General features: G+C 37.3%; 1 pseudogene; it reads left to right on the top strand.

The window, feature by feature from the left end:
* The first annotated feature begins 14,659 nt into the window (after window positions 1-14,659).
* On the top strand, window positions 14,660-15,500 carry LOC120780424 (annotated as a pseudogene).
* The last annotated feature ends 161 nt before the right edge of the window (window positions 15,501-15,661 follow it).

Raw genomic sequence — 15,661 nt, 5'->3', positions numbered from 1 at the left:
AGTTTTGGAGTTTTCGAAAATTGTGTTTACAGAAAATCTCAATTTCGCTTACTTTTCAGCATTTTGAGTAAAGCTACTTGTATCGGGTGATTTTTTAAGAGCTTGATAACTTTTTTTTTAAAAAAAACGCATAAAATTTGCAAAATCTCATCGGTTCTTTATTTGAAACGTTAGATTGGTTCATGACATTTTACTTTTTTGAAGATAATTTCATTTAAATGTTGACCGCGGCTGCGTCTTAGGTGGTCCATTCGGAAAGTCCAATTTTGGGCAACTTTTTTCGAGCATTTCGGCCGGAATAGCCCGAATTTCTTCCGGAAATGTTGTCTTCCAAAGCTGGAATAGTTGCTGGCTTATTTCTGTAGACTTTAGACTTGACGTAGCCCCACAAAAAATAGCGTCTAAAGTATGTTAAATCGCATGATCTTTGGTGGCCAACTTACGGGTCCATTTCTTGAGATGAATTGTTCTCCGAAGTTTTCCCTCAAAATGGCATTATAGAATCGCGATTGTGTGGCATGTAGCGCCATCTTGTTGAAACCACATGAGTCAACATTTAAATGAAATTATCTTCAAAAAGTAAATGTCATGAACCAATCTAACGTTTCAAATAAAGAACCGATGAGATTTTGCAAATTTTATGCGTTTTTTTTTAAAAAAAAGTTATCAAGCTCTTAAAAAATCACCCGATATAACCCTATATCTGATTCTTTTAGTTTTAGGACTTACAAACAACTGTTATGTGAACAAAATTATAATACTCTACTTAGGAACTTGTTGCGAGAGTATACGAGAGTAAACCTCATAATTACATACGAATTTTGGATATGGTACATACATATCTACGATCTGCTACAAAACATATTCATATTAATGTCAGTTATACGCCCTGTCCTACACAGCTGTATTCTACTAAGAAGTAAAAAAGTCGGTATGAAAATATATATGTATATTCCTCAAATTCCTTATAATTGAAGCTAATAAATAACGTAGTTCCCCAACTAATAAAGGAACATTTTCTATTTACACTAACACATATGTATATAAGGAATTGTGATTTAAGTAAATGTTTAAATGCAAATTCTAATGCCAATTCTGCGCTTGCTCTTTTTTTTTGCCTTTGTTCAAATAGTTTTCACAAAGTTGTCATTTTTATAATAAATCAAACCATTGCTGTAGCCGTATATTTACTGTTAGCCTAAAAGAAGGCTTCATATGTAGAAACCTACACACAGTTACGAAATAGTTAGTAGATAACATATACTACAAGTTGAAATTTACACAAGAAATGTGTGGTCAGTAAAGCAAATTCTAAAACTTTCATTTATATTTAATTTTCGGATAAATTCTGCGCCTTTCACAAATTTTCTCTCGTCGACAAAAGCAATGTTTTGCAATTCCTCATCCACATGAGCAGTAATATCATCGCATTATTGGTAAGTCACAGAAGAGAAGATGCATTTTTTCAAATACACGAATATCCTATGTGTTCTTTAGTAAGCCATTTCAATCTCGTACTTTTGTACTTACTTATGAATATTAATACTTTCTTTCAAAATTCCTCATTTAATAATCTTTCGTATTACTAACTTAAGAAAAATATCTCTACTGGCAAGCACTTTTACATATTAACTTTTCAAGTCTTATGTTAAGCAAATTGTTTTCAATTTACTCGAAAGCTAATTAGTTTTAGTCATTTACTCTTCATTATGTCAAATAAAAATGTTGACAGATGACGTCAGTTTGGTTAGAGAAAATAATCAAAATAATCAGAATACTCAGGAGTTGTATAGGTTCCCTCTACTGGCCTCAATTAAAATGCACGGTTTAACGCAGTTATCAGTCATCAGATGCTTGACTTTTCAATATATTTAGTCGAATCTTAAGAATTATTTTCATTCCAGTGTTAATTTATTGTTTATAGTGTATGGCTTTAGTTTTAATCGCGATTCCAAAATGAAAATATTCTCATTAGATAACACCATTACTGCTGCTCTATGTAACTTAAATATGACTGACACCTTGAATCATTTAGTTTTTAGACTTTCGCCTCGAACTACCATGGCAGTGATCTTAATTCTAATGACTCTTCAAAAAACCCAAAAACGATTAATTGAAAGTTTTTGTATTCACACCTTTTCAAGAAAAATATGAGACACATCGTGACTTTTGGTAATAAAGAATACGTAAGTTTCTTTAATGTAGCCTCAAATTAAAAGTCACGTGCAATGATTGCTGGCAAAGAAGTTTCTGAATTTTACTCAACTATATACAATAGCTTCAAAAGAAGTTTTTGTTGAAAATTTTCTCAGTAAAAGATTTTATAACTTTTCCAATTGTCGAAATATTTGCAGTTTACCGCAGAAGTGGCTAGTAATTCGCAAACTTTAGAAACGTGAAATCGACATACAGTTTCTCACACACACTAAAGCCAAACTAAGGAATACGTACGCAATTCTCATCATTTCTTTTTGAAATCACACAAATACCTATGTCAAGTATATATGCATATGTGCAGACCAATTTTGGTTTTGAATGACTGCATTTTTTGGTATTCTTTTTTGTATAACTTTCTTATACCATCAATTTAAATTAAGTCAGTAAGTTGAAACAGTCTATCGACATTTTATTATCAATTTGTACTTTAAAAAATTGGATGCATGGTTAATTCTACACAAATATACAAATGCCAGTAATTTCTGTGCAAATGTTTAGAAAATTTCAGCATATTTACTAATCGGAAGTAGAGATATGTGCATCTGTTTCATTGCACTTAATGTCGATAAAATGTTGAATATGTAGGTTTCTATGAGAAAAAGTAATAAGAGCAGCTTACAACTGCTAGAACATGCAAAGAAATATGTATATGATTTCATGGTTTACAAAGTTTTTCCCAAGATGTGTTGGAAAAACTTAAGGAAGTTTTTTTTACAGTTTTCGTATAATAAAGCTAGTAAAACTATTTACTGGACTTAAAAAACCGTTAACACCTAAAACTAATCAATAGATATAGCGATTGTATGAAAACAATGTTTGTTCACATACTACAGTACATCTCAAGATTCATGCGGTGAAGCTGTAGTTAAAAAGTGAAGAGAACATGTTCATTAAAAGTTAATACATTTTTTTTGTTAATATATTTTTACTATTTTATAATTCACTCCAAAAGCCGCCTATCTCATAAGATTAACTCAAATTGGAATTCAATAAAAATATTTGATAGAAATTTCGCACTAAGTAATCAAGTTAATCTATAATTCAATGCAAATCAAAATATAATGGAGAGAACATTGGCATGTTTATATTAAAGGGAAAAGCTATTTCATTTAGAGTTTAACATAATACTCGAACTAACTCTTTATAGCTTTTAGAATACGTAAGATTGCACATCATAAGTAGATGATTCTCATAACTTGCCGTTCAGCCAAGTGCCCACTTTGTAAAATTTTGTATATGTGCAATGCTTTTGTGGTGAAGCCTAAAAGGCACTTAAACCCAGTCAACTATGCTGGTCATAATTTTATTCGGGGCGAAAAGGCAAAGTCGCTGCTATTGCTGCTGCGGTCAAATGTGAAAAGTAGTAGGCTTGATAGCATAAATTTGGCACAAGTACGAACAAAAGGCTCATGAGATATAGTTTTGCTAAAAAAAGAAACAACTACATAAGTGCGCCCGATGATCTATAAAGCGCTCTTGCAATATGCAAAGCTTTTGAGAGCCAACCAATTGAGTGCGGTTGTCGGCTAGTTGGCGCATAATAAAACTTGATTTATCGCCCTGCTTTATTGGCAAAAGTCGTGGTAATAATAATAATCAGTTTTTCCATTTGATGCTGAAATTTTTTGCTCTCATTTTACTTATTTTGAGGATGACAATGATACAAATTGATTACATTTTTTAGTGTGCTTGGGTAAAATATAAAAGTAAAAAAAACTAAACATGGTTTATACGTCTTTTGGGTGGTACTAAAATATTTGAATATGATATCCATATATACAAAAGAAAGTTGTGTAGTTACACCATTTATAACCCAAGAACGGCTGAACCGATTTGGCTGAAAATTGGTGAGGAGGTAGCTTAGAACCAGGGTAAGGACACAGCATAATTTTAACTCTTTATGATAAAACTTAATACAACTCATAAGTACAAAAGTTATATATCAAATCATAAGCATTCGTTCAAAATTTCTCAAAAATAATACAATTGCTAAGTATTTGGAATAGTAGAAAAGAATTGCAACCAAATACGCAGTGAAATATATTATGTTACAATGACTCAGTAATCAGTCTGTATTATACCACGTGCATCCCAAAAGACTGATGTCATAACCTTTCCAGCCGACTTTTCGTCTTTCCACGCCTGAGAACCGGTTCATCATGTGCAGTCCACCAGAACGACTGTTGATTGGACTCTAGTGAGAAATGATGGAGCTATGTTTCTATTGTCACACACCGACGCAAAAATTCGGTTTTATTACGATTAGAGAGCACTCAAACAATTCTAAGAATCAGTTATTCGTTGTTTTTTTGGATTATGAACTAAAATATTAGGAGTATTAAAATTGGTTTTATCGGATTACAATATCTCTCTTTTGCTCCGTTGTGCTGTCGCTTAGAAGATATTAAAAATCTTAACTTGTTTTTCCCTGAAAGGTATGTGCAATCTAACCGTTCAGATTAATATCACGAATAAATAAGATAAATAAATGTCATATGCTCGTATATAAATATGTGTATAAAATACTTATAAATTTATTACAATCGATTTTTCTTTTATTTATTTGGCAAGCACACTTGCTCATATGATAAAAAGCATTGCAGCTTACCGGCAGTTGACTTTTGACTAACAAGTAATGCACAAAAACTGCAATAACAGTATTTGCCACTTCCTGGTTGCCTAACTGTCAAATGGTAGGAGCGGAAAAAGTTCACAGGAGGTTTAAGATAAAATATGACTGCCAATAAACATTTAAACAGACTTATTTCCGCAAATATTATTCAATACCAATATATTCTTATGGACCTATATGAAAAATGATCTTCAGAACCGTCAAATTATTTTTATTTCCTTGACCAGATTCATAATCTAATCTTTTTTGGTGAGTGTCTGTATATTACTATTTAAATAAGTGGTCAATTTCGCAAAGGAATATCGTAGTTCCAATTGCCACCCAAAATCCTGACACAAAAAGCCTGATGACCTAATAAAGATCAATATTAACAAATCCACCGCCAAAGGCAGTATAAAATGGAAATGGTACAATATATATTATTAGAGGGATTTTCATGCTTACGTTCTCCAATATGAAAATTTAATTTATTGAAGAGTTTTTGTTATCATTCCGAAAAACTTTGCTTGGCAGCTATTTTTCAAAGATTATCTCTTTTAAATTTGGCCGCGGCCTCGTCTCAGATGGTCCATGCGTTGAGTCCAATTTTCGATGATTTCTTCGAGCATTTTGACTGGTAACTCACGAATGACACGCCTGATCTTATGCGATATGTGTATAAAATACTTAATCTGGTTGAAACCAAATGTCGCCGAAATCACGTGCTTTAATTTCATGCATCAAATAGTGCGATAACGGTCGCCATTTTTGGATACGTTCTCACCGACATAATTTTTGAATAAATATGGACCGATGTTTCCACCGGTTCACAAACCACACCAAACCGTTGTTTTTTCAGGATGAAATGACAGCTTTTGAATCTTTGTCCCAAATGCGGACATTTTGCTGTTTAAATACCCACTGAGCCAGAAATGGGCCTCATCGCTGACCAAAATTTGGATCATAAACGTCGCATCTTCTGAATGGTGGTCTATTCGGTCGAATATTATCCAATAATAAATACTGAATCTCAATATGGGTGATTGTGTTGCGAATAGTACGCTCACTAGGCCGATTATGTGGAGCATGAGTTGAGGGAGACGCGCGAAACACATTCTTTACAGAATGCAAATTTTGGTAATAAAGCTAAACGACTCAGGCATAAGTCGTTCCACTACTGAAAACAAAAACATGTCACCTTGTAGCGACTCACGCGAGGTCTGTCAAAAACGGCTATTGGTAGGTACCTCTTCTTGAATCACCCGTTAGATATACGTCCGCATTTAACCCCAAATTAACTGCTTTAATTATATCTGCTCACGATATATGTATACCTGAAAGCGCTGCACTTTACTAGGCATTATTTCGGATTTAATTTTACCTCTTTGGGATTTATTTTTATATTTAATCTACGTTTTATTTCTCTTCCCCGCTAAATATATATTTATAGTATTCCAACGCGAAAGCGTTTCACAGAATCTTTGGTATTATTTTCAGTGCTTATTTTCATGATCTTCAACTGAAGCTGCTTTACCGTCGTATTATTATCAATTAATATTTCAGCGTACCTGAGGGTACATAAGCTTATTCGAGTAATTTTAGGATATAACTGCGCGGTCTTCGTCTCCTCCAAAGTCAATAGCACCTTAACGAGCAGATTAATTTCAATACCATAAGCAAAGACAATTTCTTATGATAAAGCCTCTACAGTCACATTGTTTATGTTTACACATACATCCTTTGGGTGGGCTTATAACTCATTTTAATAAATTTATGTCCTTTCCTTAGCAAACTCGTCTAAAAAGTTTGAACAATACTATACAAGAACTGCAGCTGCTTGACTTTCCCAAACAAAGTCGCTTCGACCGATGGGCTCTTGAAAAGTTCAAGGAATAGTGTGTTTCTTCTCGAGATATGTAAAGTCTAAATTCTTTGCGGACTATCCCGCTTCGATTCAGGCGTTGGACCAGAACATCACGCGTGACATTCACCAGTTACCAGTCAAAATGCTCGAACGAATCAACGAAAATTTGACTCAACGGATAAACCATCTGAGACGAAGCCGGGGCCAACAACATCAAAGAGATAATATTCAAAAAATGAGTACCAAAGAATGTTCTTTCGCTTGGTAATAGTTATCCCAATTAGATTTTAAGTTTTTGTGTTTTTTTTCTTTTGATTAATTAGTGAATCTCGAAATGGATAGCCCTTTATATTTCCATGCTGCAGAAATCAATTATACTTTCGTAAGCTGGCAAATTAAATTGTAATGAAAATAACAGCGGCATGATTATATCCAAGAGAAAATAAAGGCTATTCCATTCATAACTTTATTGCATTAAGACTTCAGCATAAAACTAATTCATTGTAGCCTTTTGAATATGATTGCACATCATAAGCAGATATTGTTCATAACTTACCGTCCATCCAAGTGCTCACTTTTATTTTTTTTAATTAAAATTGTTTATGAGTGCAAAACCTGTGTGGTCAATTAAGCCCGTCATAATATTGATTCGGGACTAAAAGACAATGTTGCCTGAATCGCTTTTATTTGACAATTGAGTGAAGCCGAAAAAATATGTAACAGCGAATTGAGTTTGATGATGTGTAAAGCGCTCTAGCAATATGCAAAGCCGTCGAGAGTCCGCCAATTGAGTGCGGATGTTAGCTCGTTGGCGCATAATAAAACTTGTTTTATCGCACGGCTTTAATGGCAAAAACCAATGCAGTAATACTAGTAATAAGCTTTTTCACTCGGTGCTTAAAATTTTGGTGTCATTTAATTTATTTTGAGGATGACAATAATACAAGTATGTAATTGATTACTTTTTTTAGCCTTGATAATTATGGTATTTTATAGCCAGTATGTAGAAAAAAATATTTTTTAGTGTGCTTGGTGGTATAAAAATATTTGTGTATCCTGAACCGGGTATATTAAGAATAAATAAATATATATGTACATATATAAATAATGGGAAGCATAATGAGCTGAGTCGATTTGGGCATGCTCGTTTGTATGTATTCCTTTTCATCCGCTCATTATGCCGATATGTGAACTAGATCTCAGTTTTTATGATATTGATTTTTACACACTTCCTCTCCCACCAAATATACACCGAAGCTGCTCATTTGTCGGAGCGGCTAATATCGGACCACTTTACCATATTTCTGGCATATAAACTGAGTGATCGGAAACAAGTGCTTGTACGGAAAAGTTTTTTTTTTAGGAGATATTTTCACAAAATTTTGCACTGTGCCCAAGGCAACGATGAAATTACCGAAAAATTTGTTCAGATCGAGCCACTACTACAGCCTAAAGCTGCCATACAAACTGACCGAAAATAATTCCTGTAAAGAATAGTTGGAGGAGGGAGACAATGTAGAAGTTCACGCAAGTGAGGAAAGTTCTCTGATCGCCATTCACTTGGGAGTGGCCAGAAACGATTCCTTTACATATGGCTCAAGCAGCTCACAACTTTCGGTTTTTGAATAAGTATCCTATGGGCAGCCTAAGAACATCCATTTGAAGGCGAGCTAAAGTGAGAAGGCGAAACATCCCCTCCGCAGGGTTGTGCGCTGGGTTTGGGACGCGCCACGTAAAAAAAACACCCCCAATGAAAGGAAGCAACAAGGCCCGGATGAGAGACCCCCCTTTTGATGACGACCATGGCAAACGAAATAAGGACTACGATTTGAGGGCATGCACCTCGAATGTCCGGTCCCTTAATTAGAAAGGTGCCGCCGCCCAGCTGATTGATGTCCTGGCGAAAATAAAGGCTGACGTCACCGCCGTCCAATAAATGCGATGGACGGGACAAGGACTAAGACGAAAAGGTCCTTGTGGCATCTACTACAGTGGCCATATAAAGGAGTGCAAGTTTGCTGTGGGATTCATGGCCGAGTACTACCATTCACTCCGGTGAATGAACGTCTAGCCACAATTCGCATCAAAGCGAGGTTCTTCAACATATCGCTGATTTGCGCCCACGCCCCGACGGAAGAGAAGGACGATGTGACCAAAGATGCCTTTTATGAGTGCTTGGAGCGCGCTTATGAGAGCCTGCCCTCGCCAAGATGTCAAAATCGTGCTTGGCGACTTTAACGCCAGGATGGGTAAAGAAGGTATATTTGGCACTACGGTCGGTAAATTCAAACTCCACGAGAAGACATCCCCACATGGGTTGAGGCTGATCGACTTCGGCGAGGCCCGAAATATGGTTATCTGTATAACTAGATTCCAGCACAAGAAGATACATCAAGCTGCCTGGCTGTCTCCGGATCGAAAAACCTCCAACCAGATCGATCATGTTGTGATAGACGGAAGACACGTCTCCAGTGGTTTAGATGTGCGTGCGCTCCGAGGTCCTAACATCGACTCAGACCACTATCTTGTTGCAGCCAAGATTCGCACCCGACTCTGTGCAGCAAAAAGCGCACGCCAACAAACACAGCGAAGGTTCGACGTCGAGAAGCTGCAATCACAACAGACAGCTGAACGATTTCTACTCGGCTTGCACTCCTGTTCTCTGAGAACACTCGTCAACAACTCGGTATAAGGGAACTGTGGGACGGCATTTCAAACTCCTTACGTACAGCTGCAACCGAAACCATTGGTTTTCGGAAAGTGCAAAAGAACAGCTGGTAGACGAAGCAACGACCGACGAGGAGTGCCGTGTCGCAGCGGAGAGAAAACAGGCTGCCTACCTCGCAACGTTACGATGGACCACTACACGTGCGGGATGGGATAGATACCGAGAGTTGAAGATTGGTTTTCGGGGAAGCCGAGACGCATTTGTAGACAGAAGAAGAAAGAGGCTGAAATGCGTGAGTACGAAGAGCTTGATAAGCTGGCCGACAGGGGTAATGCTCGAAAATTCTACGACAAAATGCGGCGGCTTACAGAAGGTTTCAAGACCGGTTCTACTCTTGTAGAACCCCCAAAGGTGATCTAGTGACCGATGACCAGAGCATACTTAAATAATGGAGAGAACACTTCTTCAGCCTGCTGAATGGCAGTGAACGCACAACACCAGGGGAAGGCGGACCCTATTCCCCAATCGATGACGATGGAGCAGACGTTCCATTACCCGACCATGAAGAAGTTCGAATAGCAATTGCCCGCCTGAAGAACAACAAAGCGGCAGGGGCCGACGGATTGCGGGTCGAGCTATTCAAACATGGCGGCGAAGAACTGATAAAGAGCATGCATCAGCTTCTTTGTAAAATATGGTCGGACGAAAGCATGCTCAACGATTGGAATTTAAGTGTGCTATGCCCAATCCATAAAAAATGAGACCTCACAATCTGCGCCAACTGCCGTGGGATTAGCCTCCTCAACATCGCATATAAGGTTCTATCGAGCGTATTGTGTGAAAGATTAAAGCCCACCGTCAACAAACTGATTGGACCTTATCAGTGTGGCTTCAGACCTGGAAAATCAACAACCGACCAGATATTCACCATGCGCCAAATCTTGGAAAAGACCCGTGAAAGAAGAATCGACACACACCACCTCTTTGTCGATTTCAAAGCTGCTTTCGACAGCACAAAAAGGAGCTGCCTTTATGCCGCGATGTTTGAATTTGGTATCCCCGCAAAACTAATACGGCTGTGTAAACTGACGTTGAGCAACACGAAAAGCTCCGTAAGGATCAGGAAGGACCTCTCCGAGCCGTTCGATACCAAACGAGGTTTCAGACAAGGCGACTCCCTATCGTGCGACTTCTTCAACCTGCTTTTGGAGAAAATTATTCGAGCTGCAGAACTTAATCGAGCAGGTACAATCTTTTATAAGAGTATACACCTGCTGGCGTATGCCGTTGATATTGATATCATCGGCCTCAACACCCGCGCCGTTATTTCTGCTTTCTCCAGACTAGACAAGGGTCTGGTAGTGAACGAGGGCAAGACGAAATATCTCCTGTCATCAAACAAACAGTCGTAGCACTCGCGACGTGGCTCTCACGTCACTGTTGACAGTCATAACTTTGAAGTTGTAGATAGTTTCGTATATTTGGTAACCAGCCTAAACACCACCAACAATGTCAGCCTGGAAATCCAACGCAGGATTGCTCTTGCCAACAGGTGCTACTTCGGACTGAGTAGGCAATTGAAAAGTAAAGTCCTCTCTCGACGAACAAAAGCCAAACTCTATAAGTCGCTCATAATTCCCGTCCTGCTATATGGTGCAGAGGCTTGGGCGATGAAAACAACCGATGAGTCGACGCTACGAGCTTTCGAGAGAAAGGTTCTGCGAAAGATTTATGGTCCTTTGCGCATTGGCCACGGCGAATATCGCATTCGATGGAACGATGAGCTGTACGAGATATACGACGCCATTGACATATTTCAGCGAATTAAAAGACAGCGGCTACGCTGGCTAGGTCATGTTGTCCGGATGGATGAAAACACTCCAGCTCTGAAAGTATTCGACGCAGTACTCGCCGGGGGAAGCAGAGGAAGAGGAAGACCTCCACTCCGTTGGAAGGACCAGGTGGAGAAGGACCTGGTTTCGCTTGGAATATCCAATTGGCGCCACGTAGCAAAATGAAGAAACGACTTTCGCGCTGTTGTTAACTCGGCTATAATCGCGTAAGCGGTGTCTACGCCAATTAAGAAGAAGAAGAAGATATAAATCTTCATCGTTTTACATACCTGTGCACATAACGTATCTCCACTCAACTATGTAGCTTAAAGTCATCTTACATTTTAATATAAAACTTACAAACTATAAATTTAAGCCTCCATATGTTTTTACTATGCAATTTCTTTCTGTCCTAGTTCTAGGCATTGTGCCGTCACCAAAAATGCAGCGTTATAGCTGCCTCTATTCATTTCTAAAGGACTAGAGTCATAAATATTTCCTTGTCCTTATTGAAGCACTTAAGGTAGAAATTCCAAGTTTTATATAAAGATACATCTTCTTCTTCTTAATTGGCGTAGACACCGCTTACGCGATTATAGCCGAGTTAACCCGCTGTCTTTTAATTCGCTGAAATATGTCAATGGCGTCGTATATCTCGTACAGCTCATCGTTCCATCGAATGCGATATTCGCCGTGGCCAATACGCAAAGGACCGTAAATCTTTCGAAAACTCGTAACGTCGACTCATCGGTTGTTGTCATCGCCCAAGCCTCTGCACCATATAGCAGGACGGGAATTATGAGCGACTTATAGAGTTTGGCTTTTGTTCGTCGAGGGAGGACTTTACCTTTCAATTGCCTACTCAGTCCGAAGTAGCACCTGTTGGCGAGAGCAATCCTGCGTTGGATTTCCAGGCTGACATTATTGGTGGTGTTAATGCTGGTTCCTAAATAGACGAAATTATCTACAACTTCAAAGTTATGACTGTCAACAGTGACGTAGGAGCCAAGTCGCGAGTGCGACGGCTATTTGTTTGATGACAGGAGATATTTTGTTTTGCCCTCGTTCACTGCCAGACCCATTTTCTGTGCTTTATATAAAAATAAAGATACATATAAATTGGAAATTTTGTGTTTGAATTATTATATTCAATGGACGCCTTTAAGCATATACATTGTAACGAAAAAGTACCTGAAATTGTAAATAAAACGCAAAATATTTATAAACTTTTTTTATCACCTTCAAAGTTAACCTCACCATATGTAATACACTTACGCCAACGGGTTTTCAAGTCCTCGTTTTACGAGCAAGTTTTGGAATGCCCCTGTCTCTTACAGCGAATTTCGTTTTATCACTTTTATCGCCTGAAAATGGGTTTTACGGAACGGCAATTTCAGTTTGGGGGCAAGCAAATCACAACGGAGCGATTTCAAGGGTTTTTCTCAAGCAAACGCATCAATGCGGCTAACTAGAACTCCGTCTATCCACAAAATCATTTGAACGGATTGACAGGAGAGGTCTAGATGCCTTGCCATTACTCAAACACTTGGCTGATAATTTTCAAGCACCATAACCTTCACTTTTTTAAGAGTCATCAGTTTAAGAGGTCCAAAACGAGACATGTCTTCAGCGATATCTCAATCGTCTTTAAAGGGTTTTTACCACTCGCAGATTTATATTTTTGACAAAACTGAATTACTGTGAGCCTTTTCTAATATTCCCAACGATTTCGCACACCTAATTTTGTTTGTAATAAAAAATTTGAGACAAATTTTTTATTCGATACCGGGAGCTTTTTGTTACAATGTTTATTAGGTATATGAGGAAAACGTCACTCAGCTGATCGGAAATTATTATATTAGGGATGTGAAATTTAGAGCAAAGACGAAAACACTTTTGACATCTTAACTAAGTCACAATATTTTCAGAATTCTTAATTTAATTTAAATATGACACATATTGCCTCATGTGAACGCTATAAACCGGATAGAAAGTCAAATCAGGTAGAAATCATTTTATGCCGTTTTTTGGAATGGGCGGAAAATATGGACTGAGTACATTAACTTCTGACAATGTTCAATTATATCTGACAACATATATTCACTTCATTCGAGCATTGAGAGACTGCTAAGGCAAAACTCCAGTGCTTGGCCTGTTCTGAAGAAGAAACGACAAGTTCGCTTGCAATCCTTCTTTGTGAATTGCTTCATCCACACAGGGCAGTGAAAAATTTTTCGATTCCATCTCTGCCGCACAATATACTGAAGACTAATGCCGAAGAGTGTATAACTTCATATGAGATAAAAGTTATAACAACAACGTTAAATAAAAATAAGTCACCAGGATACGACCACACAACACCGCAAATGTGAGGAGAGTTACGAAAAATATACTTTTAATTTCTTGTCTCAACTTTTCAATACAATCCTAAAGTTTGGATATGATAGTCAAAACGGACAAAGACGTTATGCTGTTGTCTATAATGTCGGCTAATTAGCTTGTTGTTCAGCCCATCACTAAAGAGATCAGGAGAGCATTTGAGTGGAAATAGTACCGCTTAGCGATATTTCTCGACTTAACTATAGCATTTGATAAAGTGTGACATGATGGGCTCATACATAAAATTAAAATTACTTTGCCAAAGAAATTCCTTTTTTGTTCATATCGTACTTTACTAATAGACGATTTAAAGTTAAGTTAATTCATCTCAGAAGAGTATGCAATTATTGCTGGAGTTCCTCATGGCACTCATATTTTTGGTATAAAGCCAGCCATAGTGTGAAATTCGTATATTGAGTAAATGAGGCTGTGGATAGTACTACCGGATTTGTTCCCATTTTGGCATTACGACAAATCATTAAATCGCTAAATTAACTCACAGATTGATCAACTCATTTAACAATAAAAATGTAAGATATGTTTGAAAAGGCATTCAGCCCTATCACGCAATCCATCGTAGCGAAGCTACGAATACGAATGTCCGCTACGAATACGCATAATAATAATTTAATCCATGTGAATTCGAAACTTTTGTTGCCAGACTTAACTTTGAATTTTGACATTTCGAAATCAGCTATGTAGAAGAAAAAATTTAAAATTTGATTAATAAAAGTGAAATCGTTTGTATTCAAATTGATTTTACGAACAAAATATGTATTCGCTAACGTTTTTATTTATGTTGCTTGAGGAAGAACGTGAGAGAAGTCGGCGTGATCTAAAAATTCACCGAAAATCACTGAGGGACAAGAGCAACCCTTTCGATGTGGACGAAACAATGTACAGTTTAAGAATCCGCAAAAATTCATTGTTAAATTTTATTAAAATTATTTTTCTAAAACAGGTTTATTAAAAACTATCGCTTAAATAAGGCGGCCTTTACGTATGTCCTCGATGTTCTAGAGAGGAATGCAACTTCTTCGAGATCGTCATCTATGTATATCTTTACTTCATCGATTGTCTTCGGTTTTACGGTTTTTAGCTGAAGGAGGCTATCAGCATGGAGTGGGTAAAGACTTTGATATTCCAATGGCTCAGTCAACATTTTGTTGCATCTTAAAAGAGGTATTGGGATTGCTTCAGTCCCATTTGTGCCCTCAGTGGATAAACCTCGAGTTAAGTAACGTTGAAAAAAGTGAAGCGAAAAAGGATTTTTTTCAGAAATACGGATTTCCAGGCGCGATTTTGTGTGTAGACGGGACACATATTAAAATCGTTGCTCCAACTAAAGATAAGTTTCTCTATTATAACCGCAAAGGATACTTTAGTATCAATGCCATGATTGTAAGTTTGGTGACAAATTCGCATTTCAAACATCTTAATCAATGTTTTGCAGATATGTGACAATAAAATTAAAATACGTTATGTGAATGCTCAGTTTCCTGGCAGCAATCACGACTCCCACATATGGAAAGTCAGCAATGCTCGTTATTTTCATGAGAAAAAGTACCTGGATGGTGAACGAAACAGTTGGCTTTTGGGTATTATACATACAAACATATATATTACAAAAATTCCCAAAATTTTATATTTGTACAGGAGATGCTGGATATGCCTTAGAACCATGGTTAATGACACCATTCCGTACCCCTCCCTCAGGAAGCCCAGAAGAGAAATATAATAAAATACATGCAAAAGCGAGAAATATCGTTGATAGAACAATAGGAGTTTTTAAAAATCGATTAAGATGTCTTCTGGGTGCTCGTGAGCTTCACTACGAGCCATGGAAGGTATCTCAAATCGTTAATGTTGCGGCAGCGTGTTGCGACAGCGTTACACAACGTTTGTATTCACTATCGCGTAAATGATGAAATTTTAGAAAATAATTCAGAACTAAATATTTTTACAGAAAATATTGAAATTTGTTCATTAATTTATAGTGATGCAGCTTCATAAATCAGAGAAGCTATATGCGCAACACTTACACGAATATAATGTCCTAAATAAATATTAACACAAAATATTTATAGTTT

This window comes from Bactrocera tryoni, unplaced genomic scaffold (genome assembly GCF_016617805.1).
Source record: "Bactrocera tryoni isolate S06 unplaced genomic scaffold, CSIRO_BtryS06_freeze2 scaffold_25, whole genome shotgun sequence".
Classification (NCBI taxonomy): Eukaryota; Metazoa; Arthropoda; class Insecta; order Diptera; family Tephritidae; genus Bactrocera; species Bactrocera tryoni.
Note: the sequence above shows the minus strand (reverse complement) of the source record. Positions and strands in the feature narration are given on the sequence as shown.